The 12612-nt window shown below is 30.7% G+C and overlaps 1 protein-coding gene across 1 annotated transcript in view; it reads right to left on the bottom strand.

The window, feature by feature from the left end:
* The window catches only part of LOC125066608 (cadherin-86C), a 101449-nt gene extending 93851 nt beyond the window's left edge, over window positions 1–7598 (bottom strand). The window contains exon 1 of the mRNA XM_047674740.1: window positions 7390–7598. The gene's annotated coding sequence lies outside the window, so the exon portion shown is untranslated. The remainder of the gene's footprint in view (window positions 1–7389) is intronic.
* Window positions 7599–12612: the final 5014 nt, after the last annotated feature.

Below are 12612 nucleotides of genomic sequence, written 5' to 3'. Positions count from 1 at the left end.
CAATGCGGGTTGGTGGAATACACATGTGGAAAAATTTCATTGAAATGAGACACATCCAAGTTTCCTCACAATGTTTTCCTTCACCGCCGAGCACGAGAAGAATTATAAACACATGAAAATTCAGTGGTGCCTGCCTGAGTTTGAACCCGAAATCATCGGTTAAGATGCACGCGTTCTAACCACTGGGCCATCTCGGCTTCCGATATACATACATGCGAAACGTTATAACGTTATCTATTTAAATATTTGAATGGATGTCACATTTAATTAGAATCGATGGAAATGTTTATCGTAGAAGTTGTTCGACATAGCGTACACCGCGAGCACTTTATCCCCGAGATATATTGCGTATTTCACTAGTATCTTACGTATCTTAATAGTTAAGTACGTGTTCTTCATTCCAGTAGTCGCTCTGATAATTAAATGTCAATTCGAACGAACGCTTACCCCGCGCCGCTTCTGATAATATCGTCGAAAGCAATGATTGTGTATTATCAGTCTATATGAATTTGATAATTTTATTTAGTGCAAGTACTTATTAGTTTTTAAAGAGGGTTATTTATTCATTATGAATTTATTTGGGATACTTATAATATGGAGCCACTTATACAAATTAAATTAAAATTTATATAAATGTATAATATAATTAACTCATATACGGTTCAGTGATCAATAACGAATTTAATACGCATAACCGAATTAACATTTTGGAGTACAAATCAGGAAATTAAAAATAAATATTGTATTATTATTATTATTTTATATAATTGATACTAGATCGATATTACTAGACATGCAATAATGTATAAATTATTTAGATCTTTATACATGGTCAATAAAAAATACAATATACATGTATATTAGATTTTGGCATAGTATCAGTGTACCATGGCTTAATGGCGACGAAGTAATATAATGATAATTAAATGTAAATAAGCCATAACGGATCAAAGAGACTTAAATAAATTTATTCCAATATATCTACTATACATTCACATTTATACGACAGTAACCGCTTTTCAATACGCAAGACTGAGACCATTTCGCTGAACCCATAAATGTCTCTACATTATTCATGAGCAATGACGTAAAAGTATAATCTAACCATTAATGACCTAGGACGTTACCACAAAAGCCTTTTGTGTTGGTGCAGACGTTACTGCCCACGTAACATAGTCGTGACATTGACGAAAAATGCCGACAAATCAGAGAAATCTCAGATATGATTTCGTAATAAAACGTTTGGGTCGATTGTAGACAATAGTTACGCCAGAGTTTAAACTGGAATTTTGCAAACTGTATGTTTGAAATACTACTTTTAGTTGAAACCTCAATATGTCAAAGATAGCAGGAATAGTAATTTAAAGCTAACCCGTCAATTAAAATATGAATCCAATACAATCTTATATAGTTGATATGACTAGACTTCGATATTTTTCCACTGATCTTCATTAAATCTTTTACAAATTATTTGGTAAAGGTTTATGTAAAGAAGGTTTTTGTACTAGCTCGATAGTACTCCTATACATATGTACTTCTATATCGTCATGACAATTGGTACGTCAGACGTGTTTCGCAAGTAACATTATTATTTTCCTATATTTTATTTTTAAGCAGTATTTAACGTAAAACTAATTTCGCAACTTTTGTTCTTCCACTCCTATGTCTGGAATATACATATAGAATGTCTTTCGGATTGTATTTTCATTGCGTATCTGAAAACCAGTGTCGAGTATCGTCGGCAAAAACAGGGCTATCGATTTCATCTGTAAACGCGTTCTCGTGGATCTTGTTGATTTAAAAACAGTAATATTTCATACGACTGTTTGAATAAAAAGTTCCTAAACAGGAAGTGAAGTAACGGGTCCAGACAGAACGTTAGGTCACAGCCCACGGGGATGACAGCTTATTGCCTTGTCGATTTATTGACTGAAATGACGTAGACGTTACTAAAACTAAGTGTATTGTTACTTCGAAAAATATATGTATAAATTAAAAACTTTGCAATATGGGTAAATAATTTAAAAAATAACTTATATTTGTATTTTATTAACCAATTATTTTCTATGCGATATAAAACTAACTACATTAAACAAAAAAGGGCATTGATCTTACAGTTAGTGACGCATTATCAATTACGTGTATAAAACGTATACTAATGATGACGTATACGACCTTTCGAAGAAGACTTCGTGTATATTTTTTAAACTTCTCCTTACTGTATTCAGTTTAGCCGTGACGCAAATGTTTGCGTGCTATGAACTACTCACACAGTGAAGGTTACGAAATGATTTGATGTTATCGAAGTAATATCAACTAAAATTGAAATTGTAACACTATGAGGCTATAACGTGTACTTGACATTTTTTAAAGGACAAACATATTTATGGCATAAGTGGGCGGACTGGTGAATTTGCCAGTAACCACAGCCCATAGACATGGGTACCGTACAAAATGTAACCATTCCTTACATCGCAAATGCGCTACTGATCTTGGGAACTAAGATGTTATGTACATTAAATCTATAGTTATACTGGTTCACTCATCCTTCAAACCGGAACACAAAAACATCAAGTATTTTTTTTTGGCGGTAGAATATATGAGGAGTGGGTGGTACCCAGATGGTGGTAACCAGGCGGGCTTGCACAAAGCCCTACACCAAGTGAGTGATTGATTTGGGTCAATGAGTTATTAGTTAGTTAATGTATTAGTTACTAATTACATCTTGAAAATTACGTTACATTTACAATTACACGCTTTAAAAATAAATAACAACAATTTATTTTAATACAATTATATAAACCTAGACCTTGCCCCAATTAACCCTTAATGGGTTAGCACAGTGTTTTATCGAGCGGCATGAAAAATAATTTAAGAGGCTTATTGATATTTCATATGATATATGCCATAAGTAATGCTTATGGTTTTATCGGATGTGCTCAAAACAAAAAGTCGCTTCCTATAACATCCTCGATAAGAAAGGGCGGTTCTAAGCTGTACATCAAACGAGTCTTTTTAAAACACGGTCTTAACCTTACTTATAAATGATGTGTAGCGGTGAAGTGAGCACTTTTTCTTATTTTTCAGTCATTGTTTATGATTTTACTTTCAACGATGACAGAATATTGCTTATCACCAATTAATATATACGATTAACACATATAATATAATAAAACATATACGATTAAGCCAATTAACTTCGAGCCGTTCAGGTCATAAGGTTATATGGAGTTTTTCCTAGAAAAAAAAATATGTTTTTCTTAAATAAAATGGGTTCAAAGCTTTATAATACTTTAGACTTTCGATATTTTCATTGCATACTAATATTTATTATCCTAAATTACTCATATATTGAATATATATTATTATAGTTATAACAGTCATATAGATGTATTTTTATGTATGTAGTAAATGTATTAATATATTCATGTGTAAAATTTTGTATGTAAGTTTATGGCTGCAACAATTAATCCCGATTACGTTTTCATAATCAGCCATAATTAGCTATAAGTCTGCACTAAAAAATATATCAATCAATATTAAAACAAATCATTTTTTTTAGTTCTAAGTTTTCCGTATTGTATTGTAATTTTGGTATACAATAAAGTGTATTTATTATTATTATTATTCTTACATTGACTATTTATATAATTAAAGTGCTAAAGAACAAAAAACTATGTCATAACCAACAGATAAATATCACGAGAAGATCTTAAATGAATTATGTATGACACATACATTGAAGTGATGAAACTGAAGTCGAAAATAAATATATAACCTCAATCCGTCGACGTAATACACTTTATGTAATTAATTTCGCTTGCTTCGTATCCGTCTATCAATTCCTCATTCAATATATTAAAAAGTACACCTTTTCAACGACATTTTAATCATATGATTTTATTTGAAATAATATGCGGTTAATTACTAACATATCAAGGGTAAGGTCTGTGTCAATGACTGAAAGCATCAATTTCACTGGAAATATCACTAATATTTTCAGTGAAACTGATGCTTTCAGTCATTGTTCGTGACTAGCGTGTAAACATATGTATCGATTTTATATAATTATTATGGCAACAGCTATTTATGTTAGTAATGAGTACTTAGTACATTATAACAATTTATAAACGACTAATTCGCTAAAATCTAAGAGACATATTGTTCAGTGATAATGTTGTTCTTATTGTTAATCCTTATTGTCTTCTGTTGAATATAAACTGGTACTTCCGGATTAGCTCTTACACTATAAAGTATCATAATAATATATCCACCGTCACGGATTGGGTAACGTGGTGGATGCCGTAGCTCAACAGTGAACATTTGCAGGCTTACTTTGCTATCACTACAAAAATATGAATACAATATAATTATACATGTAACTATCATTAAAGTTCTATTGTTCAAGATGAAATTATTAATATAAATGGCTATTTGCAAGACAGTAATTCCAATAGCAGACGGGCTGTTTGGGTATAAATATCATTAAAAAAATCATATCAAAATTAGTCTTCTGCTCTCCTTTTCTTCTTTTAATTTTAGCGATAACTTTGATATTTTTAAAGTAAATGTATATTCAATCAATAAGTGATATTTTATTTTTCACAAAAAATGGTCTAAAAATTTAGCAATCGAAGCATCTACGTATGTGCATATAAATTTTTATTAACCAAAATCATTCCATGCCTATAGTTACTGCTTGTATTCAACTTTTGAAATATAGAAAAAAAGGTATGCATTCAATAACGGTATTGATCGAAGTGACCGATAAAATAGATCGTAAAAAAATATTCACTCCAAAATAGACAAAAGCAAAAGTCAGAATAAATTGCTTAATTTCAACAACAAATCATACAGAGCTGTGCGATATGTTATTTTTTCTTATTAATTTACAATATAATACTTTCGCTGTTACACGTTGTCGGTGGCCGCCGACCCTAAGTAAGATTAATGACGTAACAAATCAGAGACTTGGCTCTGGTTTTTTAATAGTCTGGAATATATGGCGAGGAATCAACCGCGAAATCGTTAATAAGCGATTTAGCGATAAATTATCAAGGTATCTCAAAATGAACAAATAAACCTTCGCATCGATAGATTGAATGCTAAGATACATCTCTGGCTTAAGTTAAGACATGGGCATGCAATTATTTTACATCGAAGTATATAATTAAATAGTACTCTTTGTGCTTTAATTATAAAATTCATTGATCTTTAAAATTTCAAGAATAATCCAAAATTATTATGTATTTGTTTTTATATTTTAATTAAAATAAAATTATCTTAATCATTCGAAAATACTACAGCACGTGCGAAGTTGTTTCAAAAACAATGTACATATTGTACAATCGTGTAATCTAGTTGAGTCATATTTATCAGTATGGTACAAAATACCAGAAAGTAACCGTTGTTTAGTTTGAATTTCTTTAATGAGTCACCAACTGCGGGCACTAACGATTTTGTGTCGACCACCAATATAATGAATAATGTAGAACACGTACATACTGGCCTACATCTGACCAATGAACTAAGTTTTGGTCAGACTTAGATCGTTAGGCTTAGAGCTTTTATATATTCACAGAATGTATGTATAAGATTATTAATGGGTATGATTAGTATTATTAAAGGCTTATATCATAGTGGTATACAACGATTTAAAAGGCAAGAAAGATAAACTTTAATAATAATAATAACATTAGTATTTACTTCGATACATTATTTTTTGTTATTAACACTCAAAGCAATTAAATTATGTAACATTGCTAGTATTACTAAAGGGCTATTAGCAATAAGTAGATTCTAGATTATCCTAAGGAATAAAAAACTCAACTGTACTTAAAAAGTCATAAAATTAAATCGGTTAATCATTTTCACTCCCTTTTTACATAAATAGTAATAAACCTGGTGTAATTACACTACGTAAACCAGAGCGAGGGTTGTCTGTACCATTATTTATTACTATTTTAACCGCAAACTATTTAAATAAACGTCTACTTGACCATCTTCTTAGAATATATTACGTAGTATGCATTTTTTAAAGTCTGTAGTTTTTTTTTCTATAAAATATTCATATATCGTATAAAATATAAACATAAATATTGTATTCTCTTTATGGTATACATTATGATCTTACAATAATATTGTTTTTTTTTTCTATATTTATTAATTAGCCTTATTGATTGAAAATTCTTGAATAGTAAACAATTATAAAATTAAAATTCACCAACAATTAATTAATTAAGTGAATTAATGAGAGAGCGAGATAATGTAAAATATAATAAGTCTTTATTGTTCTAGAGAAAAAAAAAACATTTATCGATAAGTACCTATTAAAAATAGTTATTTGTAATATGTATAAAGATTCGATATTATATACATGAAACTGTATACAATAGCAATAACAAGAGAAATATTTGCAAAACAACGTTCGAAAATATAGAATTACTTCGATGTAACTGAAATGTGTATAAATATCAGTGCTGGCAGTTATCCTAAATTGCCTCGGAATATACGAACAAACCGCCAGAGGGAACCAGTAAGGAATAGCAAGGTCCTATGTTAGGGAGCGTTGCTATTCTTACTTAAGAGACGTACGTATTCTGACTTTAGAAGCATTCGTATTCTAACTAAGGAAGCGATCCTGTTCTAACTTGGAAGCGTCCCTATTGTAATTGGCTATTCAAGTAGCTCGTAACTTTTCTCTAATAGTGCGATATACATACTCTAGTCTCATATTATCCTTAATGGCTTTAGGGCTCACGACTCTCTTACAAATTTAGTGTAGGCGCTAATGATTCTATTATTATTATAAAACTAGGATATTCTATTTTCAAAAATAAATTAATTACATTAAAAAAAAATGATTTATGTGTCAATATTTTAAAGTATTCAGAGATTATGTGAAGTGTTTATAAAGATAGAGTATTTAAGTTATGTATTATTATAACTTCAATCCATATTTATATCGTTGCGCAAGCGCATGTTCTGCATACGAAAGAGTTCAACGAATTGCGCACACCTTCAATCGCTAGCTTTGTTTGTATCTAAAGACATTCTCGCTAACATCGTATTGTATTCAGTCACAATATCTTAAAATAATTATTCCTTATGAAAATCAGATTCATATTTCTAAAATGGTGTTTTATTTGTTTTCGAAGGTTTTCCAAAAAAACTCTAACCTTAAATAGATATTTAAAAAATTGTATGCGATCTTAGTTTGCAAACTATTATATTTAAATGTTACTTGAATTGCAACTAAATTAAACAATTACAGCTAAAGCTTTACGTAAAATCAAAACAAAAGTCATAAATTAACATAAGAAAGGCGCGGTTCGTTATCATTATTTCATAGAACAGCTGCGATCGAGAGTAAATCAAAACCGTACTCACTGTTATCTAGGAATTACGAAAGCCAGTATTATCAGTTACATGAAACGTGCAACTTTCCAAGTCTCCCGCCAAAACCACTGACACCCTTGCACTTCGTTCGTCACAGTCCACACAAACAAAGTTCCCACACACGTGAAACAAAGTTCGATTTATTTTGTTTTCGTGATGCGCGCGCCGGTCGCTGTGTACGGCGCGTCCGCTACGCGAGTGGGCCCGTACCGAACTAGTGAAGTTGGAACTAAGTCGACCGCCGGCCGAGTTGAGAACAAAACCACCCGCCGGACGCCAAAGCCCGATACACATGGAATATAGTGTTTTGTCGTTGGATCGACTCCTCGTATAACCCGACGTACTCCAATGCGTTGTCAAGGGTCAAACATAAACTCTCCGATCCAAAGGCGTATAATTTAATGTAATCGGGATACTGTAAATAAGTATTGTATGTGTACTATTTAGTACTGGTTGTAAAAGTCAACCCACCAAGAATTAATTATTGTTTTTTGTAATTAATTATAGATAGTATGTGTAACATGAAATTATTAGGTATTATTTTAATTGAAAAAATATTATATTATTTAAATAACGTATTCCAAAATTAAAAACGTCAAATCTTTATAATATTTAAGAAATTAATCTTACTTTATTTGCGAATTGTAATGTAATTTTAATTTAATTCCATAGATCTGAAATTATAATATGGTTAATTTATTTTTTTCTTCACAAAAAGCTATTCATCGCGTGTCGTGTATGGGGTGAACATAACCAACTTGTATAATTACTAAGAATACGAAGTTTTCTACTTTTTTGGGACTTAAGTATTTTTTTAATCCCACGACACGACAACGACGCGACTTTTAAAATATATATATGATTTTTAATAGTCTCTTTTTAAATATTAACGAAATGTAATGATATATGTCGGGTATTGATCACGAACTTCACACTGGACCTCGGATGTTCTCGAGCGGCGACGACGTTGACTCTTATCAAGGGCAACCCTATTGAATGCTTAACAACGACGCTTAAAAGGAATATCTCACGATAGCAATTACTATCGCCACGATCTCCTTTCCCTTTGCATATTGTGATTATATTGGCGCCAACATAGTCCCGGTGACAATTAAATCTTTACTCAGAATTTCTAAGCCAATTTATGGAAACGTTTGCCGTGATTACCCTTATGAGTTACTAGTTAACTCCCTATATTGTATTTATTGTGTCTGAAATTCAATAATATTTTCGTCTCTGTATGTATTACGTATTAATGATTCTATTTTTATTAATATAAATTTTTGGAGACTATATTTTCTGTATAAATTTGCGATAAGAGTGTATTAATTATAACTTATAAGATTAGGTATAAATATGTAATTTATTCCCTATATGATACACCTTCGATTGTATGTTTAAAATATATGTAGTAAACGTTACCAACACTAGACACTAACACTGAGTTATTTTAGGTAAAAAAATCGAAAATAAATAAATAAACGGTATTTAAAAAATAGACTATATATTAATTCCCTAGAAATATTCGTATTTAGAGTTCACATCCTTAATATATTATACATGTGTTTCATATATTAGGTATATATTTAGTCATGATAGCTTTTACTATTAATAAAAACAGCATTCACGATAGAAGCAAAATATAACACGACACTTGATCGTTACGCGAGCTAAGAAGCAGATCAAAAGCGTGACTTATGAGCACCCTTTGCAGAAATAACGTGCGGCAATAAAAGGGTGCGTAACGATGGAAAACCCTAACGCAGTCAAAAATACATTAATATTCTTAAATTATAAGAAATACACTTACTTCAAGATCATTATTATACTATTTTATAGGCTTGGGAATGCTTTTTATAAATTGTTTTTATCGTTCGATTGTAATGTTACGTACATATATTGTTATTTACTTTTTGTGTAATCTTAGCTAATAATCAGTTTTATATCAGTTTAGTATGTCAGAATAAATAAAATAGACGTTTAAATATTTTATAGAGCTTCGATAACATCATAAAGAAATTAATTATTATGTCATGTTCTGGGATCGGAATTTTAATGCGAAAAATGAACTACGTTGACCGAACCGAGTATCGTTCGTTTTTTACAATTTTGCATATCAAATATGCTTATACTGAATTAAAATGTATTACATTATTTTGTTATTCTTTTAAAATACAAACAATATTTGTAATACTCACAGCTGCTTAGAAAATATATACATTGAGCTTAGGTAGGTACTTTAAAATTTCGGACATCTATCACAAGAGCTATTTGCATCAAATCGTCATTTAAAATACAGTTTTTGCGGCAAAGATTTAGATAAAAAAATATCAAAGAAATCCGCCATGAGATTTCATTGCTCGACGCCCGACAATGGTTAATCAAAAGTCCGTATCTTATACCGAGACCTTGCCAGGATCCAGACTTACGTTATTTCGATTTCATTTGCGTGCTCGTGCGCGCTGTTTTTTTATCTCTTGCTGCGTCTGCGCAGGCCGCGTTCGCCTAGAGGTCACGCCGCGATCCTTTGTTATTCCCGCAGAAATATGAAGGGAAGTCCGCAGGTACCGCGTTCAAATAAATGGGATTCTTTTGTATATTGAAATATCTCAAGGCGATACCGGGAACAATTAATTTTCTAGTGATGAATGATAGGAGTTAATCTTATTCGTAATTTATTGCTTGTTAGTTATCGCTTTTGTTTCCTTCGTGATATCATTATGTTAGCCCGTTTTACGAATAGGTTCGCTGAGATGATCCTTCGGGCTTGTTTACGAGATAAAGCTGTATCATCGTTCATTGTTCGGGATCCGTTACTTTGGTTTTATTCTCATTTTAAAGTATCATCGGGTGTGGGGCTGTTACGTATTTCTTTGAAAAAAGTAATTACTAGTCACGAATCGATGAAGTGGCTGCGAGGAGAATAATTGAATTCTTAACTGTGAATAATAGAGTGGATTGTGATACTAATACCGTTGTCTAATAATAAACGTAAGCTTATTTGAAAATAGAAAATAATTATTATTAAATTTTAATATTTTAAAATATTACTGATTTTATAAACTATCGTATCGTTGGTGCCCCATTTTGTTTCATCTGTATAAATGAGTCATTATAAAGTTTTTAAAGAGATGATATGTAAAAAATACATACATGTTTATTTAAATTTTACTCAGTAAGGAGGCATTTCAAAGCCCCATGTTGTCGATGAGGAAACTTTAGACAAATTAATACTACGTACTGACAACCGACAGTCATTTTTTCATAGTTAATATACTGGCTGATAATATAAAAATATATCATTAATTAATAAAATATCAATGATTAATATTTATAGCGTGCGTTTTATAATCATTTTATATATACATAGCTATATATATAGGAGTATATCAAGTCAATAATAAAATCAGTATGTATAATGTAAATATTATACGAGGCGAGTAAAAACTGCCACTAATTGACATAGCATTACGGGTAATTGCAAAAAAATTATAGGAATATTAATGACGGAAAAATATATTCATGTATGATGCATTTTGCATTACTTCAGGTTTTTATTATGTGCTTGATAAACTAGTAATGTGAGTGGACATTACGTACAGTGCGCACCATTTTAATTGAATTTTCCTTATTCAAATAATACAAATAATAGATACGAATGAACGGTTTTTTTACTATCCAAACGATTGCCTGATGAATTCGATTCGAACGTTCGATATTAAGAAAATAATAAAGTAAATGTTTATAAGAATACAACATCATGTCATCGTGACGATGTATGTAAAAGTATTATACAATAAAGAAATGACTCATGACATGACAATGACATATTCCTATTTTGTCAAGGTCATACATAGGTAAATGTTTTTATTGGACATTATGCTATACGAGAAAATAATTAATAAATTAACAAAATAAAATCAGTCCGTTTCGGTCTTTAAATAATTGGATGAAGAGATCTTCATGATGATTACAGAAAGGACAGGTCACTTTGACCTCCGAGTTAGACTTATGGGGGATTTTTATACAACGGATGATGTTCCACAAGGTAACCATGGAGCTGCTAAGGAGATGGGTGTAAAAGATTCAGCTGAGATGAGAATGTTGAGATGATGTCTGGTGACGACAATATATAGGCTCTTAAAAAACATGTAAAAGTAAACTAAAGAGTCAATCAATCTGAGAAATCTAAGTTAGGTTAAATATTATCGGGGAGACAGGAAGTTCGAAAAAAAAATGGAACGACATTGTGTGGGTGACATTCGTAGATAGGAAGTAGCAGAAGAAATAAAAAGAAGGAGAGATATTTACAAAAGAAAATACCACAGATAAATGTAATAACGGAAAAAATAATCCTTAAAAAATAAGAATAAGAGTTTTAATTATGAGTAAATATCAATGGTATAATATCATATTATGAAGTTCATTATAATGTGAATTATGTGACACAGCTTATATATAAATTATCATACAATGTATCATCAAGCGTAAAATTGCATAAACCATATCATGTAGACAGGACTCTGAAGGTCCTTAAAAATAAATCGCGTCATCACTTTAGCGTATGCTGTTATTTTTTTTTTTTTTTTCCTCAAACGGTGCGATAAAAAGCACCGTGCAAAAGAGACAGAATACATACCGACAGCATATCGTTTGACTGAATCTTAATGGATTCCACTTCTCTTTGAACGCTAAAAATTAAAGCGAAAAGAATTTGAATGAATTGCGTTAATATGCTTCTAAAGTGATAAAAAGTAAAAAATAAACCCATTGAAAGCGAGTGAATACACGACAGGCATTTGTATTCTAAAGTTCATGGAATGTTAATTAAATTCGTTTACGTGAAAGATAAAAGCAATTTCAAACAATTTAAACAAAATCTAACGCTACAATGCAAAAATAAAGATATCCACAATACGGTAACGAAAATTTCAATCCAATCCTTTTTTTTTTAATTTACTTAAACTGAAGTTATTTCCTAATGTATTTAAAGCGAATTATATAATGCGTCACTAATAATATGTTTAAACTTTTATACAATTAAAATAAAGGATTTAAACAAACGTATATATCAATGAATTAAGCAATAAATTTTACTTTTTAAGTATATCTTCTCGGAACAAACCTACCGAAAAAATTCAATGCACTCTTTCGGAAACCAGTTCAAAGATCGGAATGAACTCGATGGACAATTCCAAAAGTCTTTTTTTCTTA

This window comes from Vanessa atalanta, chromosome 9 (assembly GCF_905147765.1).
Source record: "Vanessa atalanta chromosome 9, ilVanAtal1.2, whole genome shotgun sequence".
In the NCBI taxonomy this organism is placed as follows: Eukaryota; Metazoa; Arthropoda; class Insecta; order Lepidoptera; family Nymphalidae; genus Vanessa; species Vanessa atalanta.
The sequence above is the reverse complement of the archived record's forward strand: the minus strand, read 5'-3'. Positions and strand labels throughout refer to the sequence as shown.